The sequence below is a fragment of the Rhinatrema bivittatum genome, chromosome 3 (genome assembly GCF_901001135.1).
Source record: "Rhinatrema bivittatum chromosome 3, aRhiBiv1.1, whole genome shotgun sequence".
Classification (NCBI taxonomy): Eukaryota; Metazoa; Chordata; class Amphibia; order Gymnophiona; family Rhinatrematidae; genus Rhinatrema; species Rhinatrema bivittatum.
In genome coordinates, this window is record NC_042617.1 from 448,030,179 (window position 1) to 448,046,284 (window position 16,106).

Genomic DNA, 16,106 nt, shown 5'->3' on the forward strand with positions numbered 1-16,106 from the left:
ACAATTTATCAAGTTAAGAAAAAAAAATTAAAAACTTTTAACTGAAATGTCACTTTTGTTTTGAAGTGAAATAGCGCATCCATCTTTTTTATATTTTCTTGAGAAATTCCTTGACATCTTTTGGAGTATATGAGAGCTTATATATGCTAAAAATGCCCTCAAAATCAGCAATTTGTCTTGCTGCTAATTATACAGAAAGATATGTGAACATATATTGGACACATGGTAACAAAAAGGGGTTGAATTAGCACAAGTTTGAAATTAATCAGCAGTAGTGTCAGTCGTCAATGCTTCTATGAATTGAAATTAATGCTTTCTCTGCCTGCTGTGAGACATCAGCAGTTGCAGACTTCCAAAAACACATCTAGGTCTTTGTAAATGGTGTATGATTGGCCACAAATGCAGGTGCAAGAACCTTTATATAAAGATGAAATTCTAAAGGGACATCACTCCATCCAGGAATTGTATTAAAATCATCTTCAGTTCGATTTAAAGAGATTTTTGAGGGATCAAACATTCTGACTGTTTTCTCTGTCCACTCCAACTTCATCCTCCCCTCCTGTTCTCTTCAGGACAGGAAAAAGGGGAAAAGGTGAACAACAGAAGGAAAGGGGCTGGATTAAGAAGTACAGTACTTCTTCTTTCATCTAATACAGCCTCAGCCTCACTCCCCTTCCTGTTCCCTGCAGGCTATTTACAAGGGCATAGGCTGGAGCAGGAGCTGAAAGAGCTGAGACTGAAGGCCCCGCACCCTGTAGCTTTCTTGAAAAGAATAAATTAAGAGGCAGAACAACTTTAAGTATGTTGATTCTGTGGCAGGTTGTCAATTATTCAGCAGCAAGCTAATTATGTGGTTTTTTCCCCGGGGCCAAACAATTGCAGAAGGCTAGGGGCACTGAGCATGTTGCATGTGCAGAGTAGTAAACAAATGTGATAGCTCTACTGAAATAAGGGGAAGGGGTCAGATCAGTCATAATTTTATAAAATAAATAAATGTGCCAGATTGGGGCCAATGGTGACCTTCACCTTCTATTCCAACTAGAATGGGGAAAAGGAAGCAAGTTCCAAAAGGTCTCAAGTCAGTGACCTGGCAAGACTCAGTGGGAAAATCACTGCTGGGTCAGATATGCTTGTTTTGACTGATAAATTGATTGTAATATTGGACTTTTGTTTTATGAAACAGAAATCCTTGATCTAGAAATTCTTTCATGAAATCCAGTGCTGTTAAAAAGCAAATGTAAACCTTACTGTGACAAGGTGAGACTATCCTGCAAAAAGAGATCTCGAGTCCAAAGGGTTAAACCACAGCATGACCGATAAAACTGTCTAGTTAGAGTTAATAGCAGCTGGTGTTGGATATATGACATTATTATTGGAATTACTGAGATTTTTCAGTAAATATAGCAAATTTTACATTCTTCGGATGTGATAACTTGTATATGCAAATAAGGACCTATATGATATTTACTCTCTTTACAAAGGGCACTGCCCACCTCCTGTGGCACCCCGATTATTTTTATCCTGTAGGCTGCTTTTAGCAGGGTTCTGTGGTGAGTAGTTCTACAGGAGGAGAAGGCGCAGCGAGAGAGAGAGCCACTATATGAGCCTGGCAGTTGAGGCTGGGGTATTAATAAAGCCTTCATGCTAAAGGCAAGGTAGTCCTTGTAGTAAGCAGGCTGCCATTTGGGAAATTATATCAGATGCCAGGCATACACCATGACGCCATTAACTCTGTCAAATGGAGTCCTGGGTGCCCCAGAACTGGCATAACAAATAACAAAGGGCAGACATGTATGCATATTATTTACAGACTAGTGACAGTAAGTACATTTGTTAAAATTGTAAAAATTAGTCTGACTTACCAGAGAATGATCTGCGCCACAAAGTGGTGTATTTGAGTTTTAAATACAGTTAATTATTTTTAAGTGGGGTATCCCTTTTAAATGGACCCTATTCATGTCAGTGTGAACAGAAATATTAAAAAAGGATGCCTACAAAACTGAAAATAATCTCAAAGCTTATAACATTTTAAATATGTCATATCTTTATAAACAGAACTGGTAATCAGTTTGGACATATACTCCCTAAAATTGTTCAAGAAGATAGTTTGCCATTCTTTTCAATGATGGTACCTTTGGAACCTGTCTTTGTTACTGAGATACTTTGAGATTCATGTTTCCTTTTTACCTTAAAAAGATCTGCAGAACCAAAGTTTAGTCCCAACTAGTCAACAGCAACATAGTGTTGAAAGGCCAATCAAATACATTAATGAAGAAAAGCAGCAGAGTTAAATCTGTAGATTTTCTGACAGCATGGGCAGTTGCAGCTTCTTGGCAGCCAAAGAAGAAAAGTTTCTGACATGCTATGCTTCAGGGATCAAGAGACTCTGAAGTAACCCAAACATTTAAAAAAAGAGAAATCTATAAAACCTGTGTGGCTGTTGAAGTAGCACTAAAGTAAAAGAGCAACATGAGAGAGGAGGTATAGTAATAAAAATAAGGAAAAAAATGTATTTTAAAGACAATAATTTAGGAAAATTTTATTAGAGGCCTACTGTAATGTCTGAGGCCAGCTAAAGTTTTGTGACATATTTTAGAGGCTAAGAGGCAGATTTTAAAACAGCGCGCGAGATTACACTAGAATTTTTAATCATGCATGCACTTACGTGTGTATGTTTTAAAAGGCACTAACCACTTGTAATTGTGCTCCTAATTTTAAGAGGTTACTTGAGCACAGCTAGCACGCGCGTGTCTTCAATAGGACCATGTTGGCTTTTAAGCACGTATGTCAGCGAATTTTAAAACATGCTCACGCGAGGCACATTCCCAGTTTGCAAAGCAGTCCATCAGTCTGTCCAATTAATAGTGAGGTCCTTCAGACCCTGCTGGTTCTTCATCCTGCACACCCCCGTAGTTGACCTGGACCGCTCACCCTGTTCTATAAGCCCTAAAACCTGAGATCTACAGACTTGCTCCTCATCAGGAGCAGCAGTAAAGTTATGTGAATATCTAACGTATGCGAGCTGCAGGTTTCGTTTTTAAAATTCGGAGTTACGTGCATAAGTCTTGGCCCGCCCCGGCATGCCCATGCCCTGTTCCTATTCTGTCCTTTTCATTCCTCACGTGAGCACTGGTACATATGCGTACATTTTGCGGCTTTTTAAAATCTGTGTTGTTCTTATGCAGCCCGCATATGTGCATTTGTGAGCATTTTTGCACGAGCAACTCTTTTAAAATTGACCTGTAAGTGTGCTAGTAAAGGTTTGTCTAAATGTAGGAAAGCCTCCAGAGGACTGTATAGTCATATAGATCGGAGGCACTCGGCTAAGTTCTCTGTGAAAATTTGCTAACACTTAAATCAGGAACCAATTAACTATGTATTTTCTTTGCCCCTACAGAGACCCCATCAGGTTTCACAGAATATCTGCCACCAAGGGAGGGGAGAGCTGGCGCACGAGAAAAATTCCCCCCTTTAATTTAGAGCTCACTAAGTTGTGGGTTCGCTGGCATCTTGCGATAGATGATGCCATGGAGCCCTGCTGTAGCAAACTAGGGTTAACACCTTGCATCCCCTGACCTTCCATGAATACCAGGACACCCCCCAAAATGTCAGAAAAACCACAATCAAAAGATACAATTAAACTTTTACTTAGAAGCAGTAAAAATGGAGGAAACAAAAACAAATAATAAAACAACTCAAAATTCAGATGTGAAGTACAAGTAGGTTTACAGATCTACATGTATAGAGAGCAGTGGAGTTTCAACCAACTGCATTGCTTAAAAACATAAAATATCACACTCCAGTAATGTATTGGAAACCAGAAACAATTTTATCGACACCTCATATGAGATACCTGGGGCCTCATATGCAACTCAAAAGATTTCCTGCCAGCTGTTAGGGGTTCCCCAATGACCTGAGAGGATAAAGAATAAGGGGTAGATTTTCTAAAAGTGCACCCGCGCATATCTTATAAAATACGGGGTTGGCGCGCACAAGGGGGTGCACATTTGTGCAACTTGCGCACGCCGAGCCCTGCGCGCACTGCCCGTTCCCTCCCCCCCCGCACCTTCCCCTCCCTTCCCCTATCTAACCCACCCCCCTGGCCCTATCTAAACCCCCCTCCCCCACCTGTGTTTTTAGCTAGAAGCAGGCGTAACTCGCGCACGCCAGCGGGCTGCTGGCGCATGAACCCCCGGCCCGGGACCCGTTTTGGAGGCCTCAGCCAGGCCCCCGAAACGCCCCCGGGCCGGCACCACACCCCCGACACGCCCCCAGAATGCTCCGAATGTCGCGTCGGCCCCGACACGCCCCCCGACACGCCCCTCCCCGGAAAGCCCCGGGACTTATGCGCGCCGCCGAGCCTATGCAAAATAGGCTCGGTGCACGCAGAGGTGGTTTTAAAGGGTTACGCGCATAACTTATGCCGTAACCCTTTTAAAATCTACCCCACAAAAGTATAGACTGTGGAAATTATGACTTTAAAATTACTTTTGAGTACTGGTTACAATGAAGTTTTTTGAGTAAGTGTACAAACCTGTGAAACAAAACTGTGATAGAAGGGACAATGTTTCCTGATTTGGGAATTGGAAAAGTGGATACAGAGAAATAGACTGAGATTTTGAGATGTGTTTTCCCTTTGTTGTTTAATACTTCTGATGTTGAACTGTTTCTTTCACTGTGAATGAGGGACTGAGCAATTGTCAGAACTTGTGACTACTGAACTGATTCCAGACCTGCATTTCCACTGTTTGCTATGTGATTACTATTTCAGTAAACCTTATTTATTTTTGGACCACCAGAATTGTGAGGACAACATTTCTTTTCTAGGTGGCAGAGACCCAATTTGGCCCTGCAGAGAAATCTGCCCCAGTCTACACCCTGAGAAACAATGTTCCCCACTTTGACTGAGTTGCCCCAAGGCTCTCCAGGGCTGGGAAGGTAACCCCTTTGCAAGGCAGGGTTACAGACACATGGAGGATGTGTGAATTTAAGAGAACTTAAGAAAGATAAAACTATTGTCATCAAAGAAGCTGAAAAGGGAGGGAAATATTGAAACTGCTTGTAAATGAGACATTTATTGATCTCTTCCATCATACCCCTCCAATCTCAATGAAGAGATCTAGAGCATAGATTCTTAAAGAAGGATGAAAAATGAGGTCGTATAGTGCACCCCTGATAGCAGACGGGAGACGGAGTCAGATTTCAAAGCCGACGTCAGCCCACATACACCCGTGCAGGAATCTCTGCTCTTCAGTATTTCTCCGTCTTCTAAAGCAGATAGGGACACATCCACACACTAGAATAGTGTTAGTAATTCTAAAACAAAGAGAAAGAAAATTTACCTCAAGAAGACGAGCCCCACTCTCCTGCGGTGATACCTAAGGGTCCCTCCCCCAGTTGAGAATTCCTGAGGTGATTTCTGAGATCCCTCAGAGGTAAGCCTCGGTCTGGTAGCCGGCTCCTGGCGTGGACTTAGCCCTAGGGTGGCTTAGAGGCAGCGGGTGTTGAATCGAGCGCGGCGGTGAAGATATTTCCCTCTCCCCCTGCAGCCGGAGACCGCCTGGCACAAGACCGGGAAACACCGAGACCAGGTAAGCTAGAAACCTTCTTTTAAGTCTCCGGTCTCCGAGGCTCGAATAGCTGCACAGATCATCCCCTCCGGCGTCTGTTAAATTGGGTTGAACAGCTCCATCTGAGCTAGATCCCGATCCGGTGCAAGGGTCCACACACTTGGAGACCCTCCAGGGGGGGTCGCCATCTTTCCCGCATGATCGTCGGCGCCATTCCCCCCCCTTGACCGCTGTATTGTCTGTACAACTGAGCCGTGCGCACAGCGGTAAGCCGGGCGCACTAACAACTTGTGCGCACAGCGGCGCGCACATCTGTGCCGTGTGCACAGCGACGCGCACTACGGTGCCGGGCACATAGCAGCCCGCATAAACGGCCCGAGCACACAAATAGGCCTGTGTGCACAGTGGCGCGCACATCTTGCCCAGGTGCACAAAGGGGTTGCCTGCACGCGCATCCCGCACGCACATCGTCGGTGCACCCACAGTGCAAATCTAAGCCTCCTGGCGTGCATACCAATGCGCACAGACAAGTTTTAAATCACTCCACGTGCACAAGTCATGGTACCACCAGCCAAGAAGATCAAGGGACAAGCCCTCTGTCCAGCCTGCCACCTTAGAGCTGCGCAACCTGAAATGGCCTCCGCCTTAATGCCAGCAGTGCGAAGAGGTAGTCTATTGTTGTAGTCCCAGGGACCTCGGCAGAGGGAGCCCTTCTCTCCACAATGATGGCAGGAGGTTCCGCAGCAGGTCTCCCGGCGAGGAGATACTGTGGGTGAGACAGAGTGAGAGGTTAGAGGACTCACTGAGAACAGCTGTTGGTATGCGATTCCACCAGATAAGTAGATGAAGGTACAGGCACCGAGGCAGGGAGAGCAGGCCCTCGAGGAGCAAGTACCTGTTCCCCGAAAGGACCTGAAATAAAGCAGAGGGCCCCCGAGGAGCGGGTACCCAAGTTAGTTGATACCCCGAAGGGCTGAGAGAAAGCTTCCAGCGGCAGCACGGATGGCGTGTCGTCAGCATGAGGGAACGCCCTCGAGGTTCGCACCAAGGGTTATATAAAGACGTGGGTTGCGTGCATGCGCGCACCCTAGTAGGTACCTGGGAGGAGCAATGGCGGAAGGCTGCACCATAGCCGTTCTGGGGACGCCAGAGAGGTCCTTTCTTTGTCATAGCACACTGTATTATATCGGCCTGATAATAAGCTAGTGCCCTCTTGCAGGGCTTCTACATTTTAGTAGCCTTTTTCTGAATCACTTCCTTGTGATCATACTTTCAAAGATGCTCAAGGGAATCTTCCTCCCTCCCCTCCTCCCCAACTAGTCATTGGGTTGTAGCAGGTATAGGTTCAACCTTGGATCCTTTGTGTGTACAGATTATTTTTTGAGATAATGTATTTCTTATTTAAACTCTTATGCTAAAGATTCCACTGTACAGAAATACTGTATTAATCTCAAAAATGTCTTTATTTACATTGGATCTTGCATCGTTATAAACAAATGTTCCACAATATGAGGCCCTAAAGCTTTATAACCATACTTTGGAAAAGGGTTTGCCACCTACACACCCACCTAATGAGTTCACCATTCCATTAACAGAATTTCTATTGACAGAGACTGTAATTACTTACCTTCGATGGTGGTTCTCTGATAGCAGCTCAGTGTATTCACACTATCCAAGGGCTGCATCAAAGGAGCTTCCCAAGCTGGAAGTTGAATCTTAAAAATTAGTTGCTAAGCAACTAGGCAGCTTCTTAACTGTCAGTAACATGTACAAACCCCTAGTTCTCTGTTTTATAAAGGCTTAAAGAAGAGCAGAGTGTGCAACTCTATTGGACACAGGTTGTATGCCTGCATAAATAAAAAGTAAATAAAAAATAAAGCTAAGGATTTCTGCCAGAGTGCAAGGCCCATGGAGCTACAGAGATAAGGACAGGACCAGGAGAATAGAAGTTGTATGCTCATTGAAACAGATTAGAAGACACTGAAATGTTACCAACTAAACTGGACGCAACTAGTAAATTTCATTGAGAATATAGGATAATGAAGCAATTTCAATTTGATTTTAGACAGTCATTGAGTATCGAGATTTTGTTACTCTTATTTATTGATTTGAAGAGAGCTTGAAGAGAATTGAAGTAATGTGTTGATTATGCTTGATATCTCGTCAGCCTTCAATACAATGGATCATGATGTCCTTATTTATTGACTCAGAGAGGCTAGCTTATCAGGCACTGTTCTGAATTGGATCATGTCATATTTATGTGGTAGATAAGAATGTGCTAGAACTTGCAGAAATGAATTTGGATTGATTTCCAGTGCCTATTGATGTTCCACAGGGGTCTGAACTGTCTGCCCAACTATTCAACATCTGTTTGAATTCTATTTGCCAACTACTTTCAACTATTAGTGAGGGATTTCATATCTATGCGAATGATGTTCATTTCTACTTCCCTCTACAGCTATGATTTATTTATGTCTGAACACCATAAAATGATGGCTTACTCATAATAAATTGGTGCTAAACTTTACTAAAACCGAGATTTTAGTTATCCAGCAGAATCAAACTATACCAGTTCTGTTGACAGTTAAAATTGATGGACTTATTGATTACAGCACAAGCACAGAGCCATGGAGTTATTATTGATGCCAAGCTTTCCTGCATTCTGCATGTAAAAAATATTGTTCGTTCTGGCTTTTATAAATTAAGGCTTCTGAGTGGCCTTAAACCACCTCTTCAACTTGGATCTTTTTGTTTAGTGACTCAGGCCCTATTAATAACAATAGAAACATAGAAACACAGAAACATAGAAATGATGGCAGAAGAAGACCAAACGGCCCATCCAGTCTGCCCAGCAAGTTTTGCACTTTTTTTTTCTCATTCTTATCTGTTACTCTTGGCTCTTAGTAACCTTTTGATTCTATTTCCCTTCCACCCCCACCATTAATGTAGAGAGCAGTGTTGGAACTGCCTCTAAGTGAAATATCTAGCTTAATTAGTTAGGGGTAGTTACCGCCGCAATAAGCAAGCTATACCCATGCTTATTTGTTTACCCTGACTAAATAATTCATACCTTGTTGGTTGTTGTCTGTATATAGATCTACTTTTCTTCATTCCCCCTGCCGTTGAAGCAGAGAGTTATGCTGGATATGCATTGAAAGTGAAGTATCTGACTTTCTCCCCTGCCGTTGAAGCAGAGAGTTATGCTGAATATGCATTGAAAGTGAAGTATCTGACTTTCTCCCCTGCCGTTGAAGCAGAGAGCTATGCTAGATATGTGTGAAGTATCAGTCTTTCTCCCCTGCCTTAGAAGCAGGGAATTATGCTGGATATGCATTGAAAGTGAACTATGAGACTTTCTCCCCTGCCGTTGAAGCAGAGAGCTATGCTGGATATGCGTGATGTATCAGTCTTTCTCCCCTGCCGTTGAAGCAGAGAGCTATGCTGGATATGCATTGAAAGTGAAGTACCAGGCTTATTTGGTTTGGGGTAGTAACCGCCATAACAAGCAAGCTACTCCCCTGCTTTTTTTGGAATGCAAATCTTTTTCCACGTTTCCCCTTGCCGTTGAAGCTTAGAGCAATGTTGGAGTCGCATTAACCATGTGTATGTTTATTGAATAAGGGTAGTATCTCCAGGCAGTAGCCGTCATTCCCGTGAGCCACCCACTCTTCATTCACGTCCTCTAGACTTTATGGATCCATAGTGTTTATCCCACGCCCCTTTGAAGTCCTTCACAGATCTGGTCTTCACCACTTCTTCCGGAAGGGGCATTCCAGGCATCCACCACCCTCTCCGTGAAGAAATACTTCCTGACATTGGTTCTTCCTCCCTGGAGCTTCAAATCGTGACCTCTGGTTCTGCTGATTTTTTTCCGACGGAAAAGGTTTGTCGTTGTCTTTGGATCATTAAAACCTTTCAAGTATCTGAAAGTCTGTATCATATCACCTCTGCTCCTCCTTTCCTCCAGGGTGTACATATTTAGATTCTTCAATCTCTCCTCATAAGTCATTCGATGAAGACCATTCACCCTTTTGGTCGCCCTTCTCTGGACTGCCTCCATCTTGTCTCTGTCTCTTCGGAGATACGGTCTCCAGAACTGAACACAGTACTCCAGGTGAGGCCTCACCAAGGACCTGTACAAGGGGATAATCACTTTCCTTTTCTTACTCGATATCCCTCTCTCTATGCAGCCCAGCATTCTTCTGGCTTTAGCTATCGCCTTGTCACACTGTTTTGCCGACTTCAGATCATTAGACACTATCACCCCAAGGTCTCTCTCCTGCTCCATGCACATCAGCCTTTCTCCCCCCAGCGAATACAGTTCATTCGGATTTCCACTCCCCATATGCATGACTCTGCACTTCTTGGCATTGAATCTCAGCTGCCATATCTTCGATCACTCTTCCAGCTTCCTTATATCCCATCTCATTCTCTTCACTCCTTCCGGCGTGTCCACTCTGTTGCAGATCTTAGTGTCATCGCAAAAAGACAAACCTTACCTTCTATCCCGTCCGTAATGTCGCTCACAAAGATATTGAACAGGACCGGTCCCAACACGGATCTTTGCGGTACACCGCTTAAAACCGCTCTCTCTTCAGAGAAAGTTCCATTTACCATCACACATTGTCTTCTGTCCGTCAACCAGTTTGCAATCCAGGCTACCACCTTGGCACTCATTCCTAAGCTTCTCATTTTATTCACCAGTCTCCTGTGCGGGACCGTATCAAAAGCTTTGCTGAAATCCAAGTAGATGACATCAAATGCTCTTCCTTGATCCAATTCCTTGGTTACCCAGTCAAAAAAGTCTATCAGATTTGTCTGACAGGATCTTCCCATGGTGAATCCATGCTGTCTCTGGTCCATCAATTCTCCCGACTGTAGATAGTTCACTATTCTCTCTTTCAACATTGACTCCATTACTTTTCCCACCACTGAAGTGAGGCTAACTGGTCTGTAGTTACCAGCCTCTTCTCTGTTCCCACTCTTGTGAAGCGGGACCACCAACACTCTTCTCAATCACTCGGCACCACTCCTGTTTCTAGGGATCTATTGAACAGGTCACACAGCAGACCCGCCAGCACATCTCTGAGCTCCCTCAGTATCCTGGGATGAACTTCATCAGGCCCCATGGCTTTGTCCACTTTCAGTTTCTCCAGCTCTTCCCATACATTTTCTACTGTAAATGGAGTTACATCTACTCCACTCCCCTCCAGTTTCTTGTTAACTTCTCCAGGGTCCTCTTTAGTGAACACAGAACTGAAGTATTCGTTTAATATTTCTGCCATTTCTTCGTCTCTCTCCACACATTGATCCTTTCCATCTTTCAATTTCGCTATACCACTTTGAATTTTTCTCTTTTCACTGATGTATCTGAAAAATGTTTTGTCACCTCTCTTTACCTCCTTGGCAATTCTCTCTTCTGCTTGACTTTTTGCCATCTTGATTAATTTCTTCGTCTCCCTCAGTTCTACCAGATATTCTTCTTTGTGCTCCTCCCTTTGGGATCTTTGATATTTTTTGAACGCTGTTCTTTTAGTCTTTATTTTGTCAGTCACCTCCTTTGAGAACCAGATAGGTTTCATTTTTCTTTTGCTTTTCTTTACTTTTCTAATATATAGATTAGTTGCCTTGGTAATTGCTCCTTTTAGATTGGTCCATTGTTGAGCCACATCTCTCTCGTTCTCCCAGCCTTTTAATTCTTCCTCTAGGTACTTCCCCATTTCATCAAAGTCCGTGTTTTTGAACTGCAAAACTCGGGTCTTTGTGCTTCTTGTCTGTATCCTTTTTGTGATATTAAACCATACCGTTTGATGATCACTGGTGCTGAGGTGGGCGCCCACCTGGACATCAGAGACATTATCTCCATTAGTGAGCACTAAGTCGAGTATAGCTCCTTCTCTTGTGGGTTCCATTACCATTTGTTTGAACAAAGCTACTTGCAGGGCATCCACTATTTCTCTACTATTATTAGATTCACTGTATTATTAGATTCACCGTAGCTTGAATTCACCACACCCAGCAAGCATAGTATATTGTATTAAGTTAACTCTGCATCTTTTAAACCAGGGGTCGGGAACCCATGGCTCGCGAGCCAGATATGGCTCTTTTGAGGGCTGCATCTGGCTCGCGGACAAGTGTCGCCACACTTCGCGGTTCCCCGCTGACCCAGCTGCTCCCCGGTCCTCCGCCGCCCGGGCTTAAAATGCTGTCAGCCCAGGCGGAATGCGGCAGGACAGCTGGAGTCAGCGGTACCGGCGTGCTCTCTTCTCCTCCCCCGCGGCCCGGAAGAGGAAGTGGAGAGCATCGGGTGCCTGCGCGGGAAGAAGAGACCACACTAGCGTGGTCTCTTCTTCCGCGCAGGCACCCGATGCTCACCACTTCCTCTTCCGGGCCGCGGGGGGGGGGGGGGGGGGGGAGAAGAGAGAGTCAGCGGCATGACTGGAGTCAACCGGGTGCCTGCGCGGGAGTTATCGGGTGCCTGCGCGGGAGTCATCGGGTGTCAGCCGGGTGCCAGCGCTGGAGTCATCGGGTGCCTGCACGGGAGTCATCGGGTGCCAGCGCTGGAGTCATCGGGTGCCTGCGCGGGAGTCTTCCCGCGCAGGCACCCGATGCTCACCACTTCCTCTTCCGGGCCGCGGGAAGAAGAGAGCACGCCGGTGCGCTCTCTTCTTCCCGCAGCCCGGAAGAGGAAGTGGTGAGCATCGGGTGCCTGCGCGGGAAGAAGAGGCCACGCTAATGTCCGACGGGAAGAAGACTGCAGCGCGGCTCAGAGGAAAATGAAGAGTTTCAACCGCGACCGATGGGACTCCGCCTTCGCCTCCGCGAGGGCTGAAAATGAAGGAGGTTAGCGTTGGGAGGAGGCTGCTGCTGCTGCTGCCGCGAGTTCCCGGGGTGGGGGTGGGGGAGAGAGAGAGTGAATGAGCGAGCAAGCATGTGTGTTTGAGATCCTGTGTGTGTGAGTGAGAGATTGCATGTATGTGAATGATTGAGAGCCTGTATATGTGAAAGAGAGTATGTCTTTGATTGAGAGCCTGCCTGTGAGAGAGAGAGCATGAATGTAAGTTTACCATTGGGAACCTGTATGTGTAAGTTTGTGATTGAAAACCTGTTTGTGTGAAAGAGTATTGTGTGTATGATTGAGATCCTTTGTGTGTGAGAGAAATCATGTGTATGTATGATTAAGAGCCTGTGTGTATAAGTAAGATAGATATCATGTGTGTCTGTGTCTGATTGACAGCTGGTTTAGGTGATGGAGTATGTGATTGAGAGCCTGTGTTTCAATGAGAGAGAGAGAGACCATGTGTGTCTGTGTGTGATTGAGAGCTGATTTAGGTGAGGGAGCATGTGAGTATGTGATTGAGAGCCTGTGTGTAAATGAGAGAAAGAGAGGACATGTTTGTAAGCATGTGAATGAGAGTCTGTGTGTGAGAGAAAAAGACAGCATGTATTTATGTGATTGAAAGCCTGTGTGTGTGTGTAAGCGTGAAAAGATAGACAGCATATGTGTAAATGTGTAATTAAGAGCCTATATAAGTGAGAGAGAAAAAACATGTGTATAAGTGAGTACTGAGAGCATGTGTGTATAGGTGTGTCATTGAGAGCCAGTGTGAGAGAGAGCGCTGGTATGTGACTGAGAGAGGAGAAAGTTCCAAGCAAACCACCCCACCTCCTGCTAATTCAGAACAATCTCAGGACACCTGGATATCAAACGTTCCCAGGTATGCAGAGCAAAAAAATTTTTGTATCCTTATTATTTTTCATTACTGGATCTTTGTGTCTGCTATTTTGAAATATTTTGTTGGTATCTGGAAATGTTTTATATGAGTTTTTAATTATTGGATATTCCACTCATCAGCTGTTTCGAAATATGTTCTTTTTGTTAGTACAGTTTTACTGCTGATGATTTTATATTTCTTGATTTGTTTTATAAGGATGGGTGATGTTTCTTTTTTCCTTTGTTACACTGCATACAGAGACTCTGGCTTGTTGCAGTTTCCAATTCAGTTTTTTCTGCATGCTTCTTGTTATGCGTTTTGGTCTCTTTATTCTATGTTAGGTGAGGGACAGCACGTGATTCAGGTGAGGTTTTCTGCTGGCGTGTTGTTTCTGTGTAGGACTCTATAGCAGCCTGACTTGGTCCGTTTTCCTAATAGGAGATGTATTGGTGTCTTAAGGCCTGGTGTAATATTTTCAGAGACTTATTGTACATTAAAAGTGTGATCTTACATAAAATGCACATATTTACTTGTATTTAGTTTTAAACATATTGTATGGCTCTCATGGAATTACATTTTAAAATATGTGGCGTTTATGGCTCTCTCAGCCAAAAAGGTTCCTGACCCCTGTTTTAAACCCTCTTGATCTATGCTCACTTACTCTTCATACTAGTTCCATGCCTTTTGTATCTCATTTATTAAGGCTTTGCACCTCATTTATTTATTAATTTGGTTCGTCTTTGGTGCAATCATAGCCCATCCTAGTTAATGTTATCTATGCAAAGTATATTCTGTGTTTAAGGTTTAAGTTAATGTTATCTATGCAAAGTATATTCTATGTTTAAGGTTCTATGTAACGCTCTCATGCGAAGTTATTGTTCCACTGTAAACCGGTTTGATTTGTATTCTATACAAGAAGATCGGTATATAAATGTTAAAAATAAATAAATAAATAAATAAATAAATAGATTCTGCAGATGGGATTCTCCAGTCTACATCTGGCATATTAAAGTCTCCAACGATCACCACTTCTCCCTTCTTTCCTATCTTTTGGATGTCTTCAACCAGATCTCTGTCCAGCTCTTCCTTTTGGTTTGGAGGCTTGTAAACCACTCCGATAAAAATGGATGTCCCATTTTTTTTTAGGTCAGCCCATAGTGCTTCTTCATTGCCCCATCTTCCTTGCAGCTCAGTTGCTTGGATATTGTTTCTGATATAAAGAGCCACTCCTCCCCCTTTCTTATCATCTTTCTTATCCTTATGCTAGGCTATTGTAACTCTATGAGCTTACCAGCAACTATGCTTCGACTTCTGCAACTTTTATAGAACTCTGCAGCTTGCCTGATCACTGGATGTGAGAGAAGAGAGCTTATCTCACCAGTATTGGATGATCTGCACTGGCTTCCAATTCAGTGGAAAGTTCAAACCAAAATAACGATGTTGGTCCACAAGTGATTGTCTGTTGAGTCACTTCCATGGATTAATGTGATGCTCTGAATATACAATTCGCCAAGAGCTTTGCACTCCTCCCAAAGAGCCCTGCTGGATGTACACTCAGTTAGTTAAGCAAGACTGCTGGATACTAGAGAATATGCATTTTCAATTACCACACTGGTATTGTGGAACTCATGCTCTCAAGAGCTTAGGCTTACAGATTGCACTAAGATGTTTAAGAACCTTTTAAAGATATGTTTTCAAGCAGGCCTTTACCTAAGGTATATTAATCAAAATGGCGATTTTAGTCTGTTGCATTTTGGTTCCTTGTGAAGTGTTATGTTGTTGCAGTTGATATATGGTAAATTTTTGTAAGTGTTGTTGTAAACTGCCGAGAGCCTCTGGTGTTAGCTAGAGATTCAGGAACCTCCATAAACATGCCAGTAAAGAACCCAAAAGCTTATTCCAAGAGCTCAAGTTGTGAATGGCTGAAATAAACTACTCAGTCAAGCATATGAACCTAATCTTTTCTGATGGAAAGAAAGCTGTATAACTAGGGGTCATGATATGAAACTCCAAAAGGGTAGACTCAGGAACAATGTCAGGAAATATTTCTTCACACCAAAAAAATGTGTGGCATCAAGTAAACTGGACAATAACGTTGTATTGACACAAAGATTATTTAATTTACATATGCACACTGAACAATGTGCACGACATTCAATATACAGTAAACAATATTATGGATGCAAAGGAAATATTTCTTCACAGAAAGGATGGTGAATGCAAGGAATACCTTCCTAGAAGAAGTGGTAAAGACAAGTATGGTAATGGAATTCAAAAGGGCATGGGATAAACACAGAGAATCCTGAGTGGTTAGAAGAGGGAAATGAAGAAACAGGGTAACCTGTGGTAACTTTTAGTGTAATGTTTCTGGAAGGGGTGTAAGCTGCACAGAGCTGCAGTTACAACAAGGAATGGGATAACCTGCACAGAACAGCAGTTACAATCCTAAACAACTTGCTGAGAAGACTGGATGGACTATTTTGGGTCTTCATCTGCCATTATTTATTATGTAAGGGATAATGCCATGAAGCTCAGAGGATAAGTTACATAAATATATGCAGAGAAAATACAAGGATAAGCCCCAGTGTGCACCTTGAGGTTCTGCTGTAGAGATCGTGCTTTGAGTCTGTTCTCACTTTGTATCACAAAGGCTATACCCCTAAAAGCCATGCCTATACCCCTAAAAGCCATGCCTAAGCTCCTACCATGTGACAGGGGCCGACCAATGGCACCGGTAGCCCCTGTGACATAGTAAGAGCAAAGGCTATCGGCACCATTTTGAATACCGGCAGCCGACGGCCCGAGTGCAGGAGATCACTCC

The 16,106-nt window shown here is 43.7% G+C and overlaps 1 protein-coding gene across 1 annotated transcript in view; it reads right to left on the reverse strand.

The window, feature by feature from the left end:
* LOC115088015 (cystin-1-like) overlaps positions 1–16,106 on the reverse strand; it is a 46,713-nt gene that overhangs the window by 1,513 nt on the left and 29,094 nt on the right. The gene's annotated exons all lie outside the window — the stretch shown is intronic.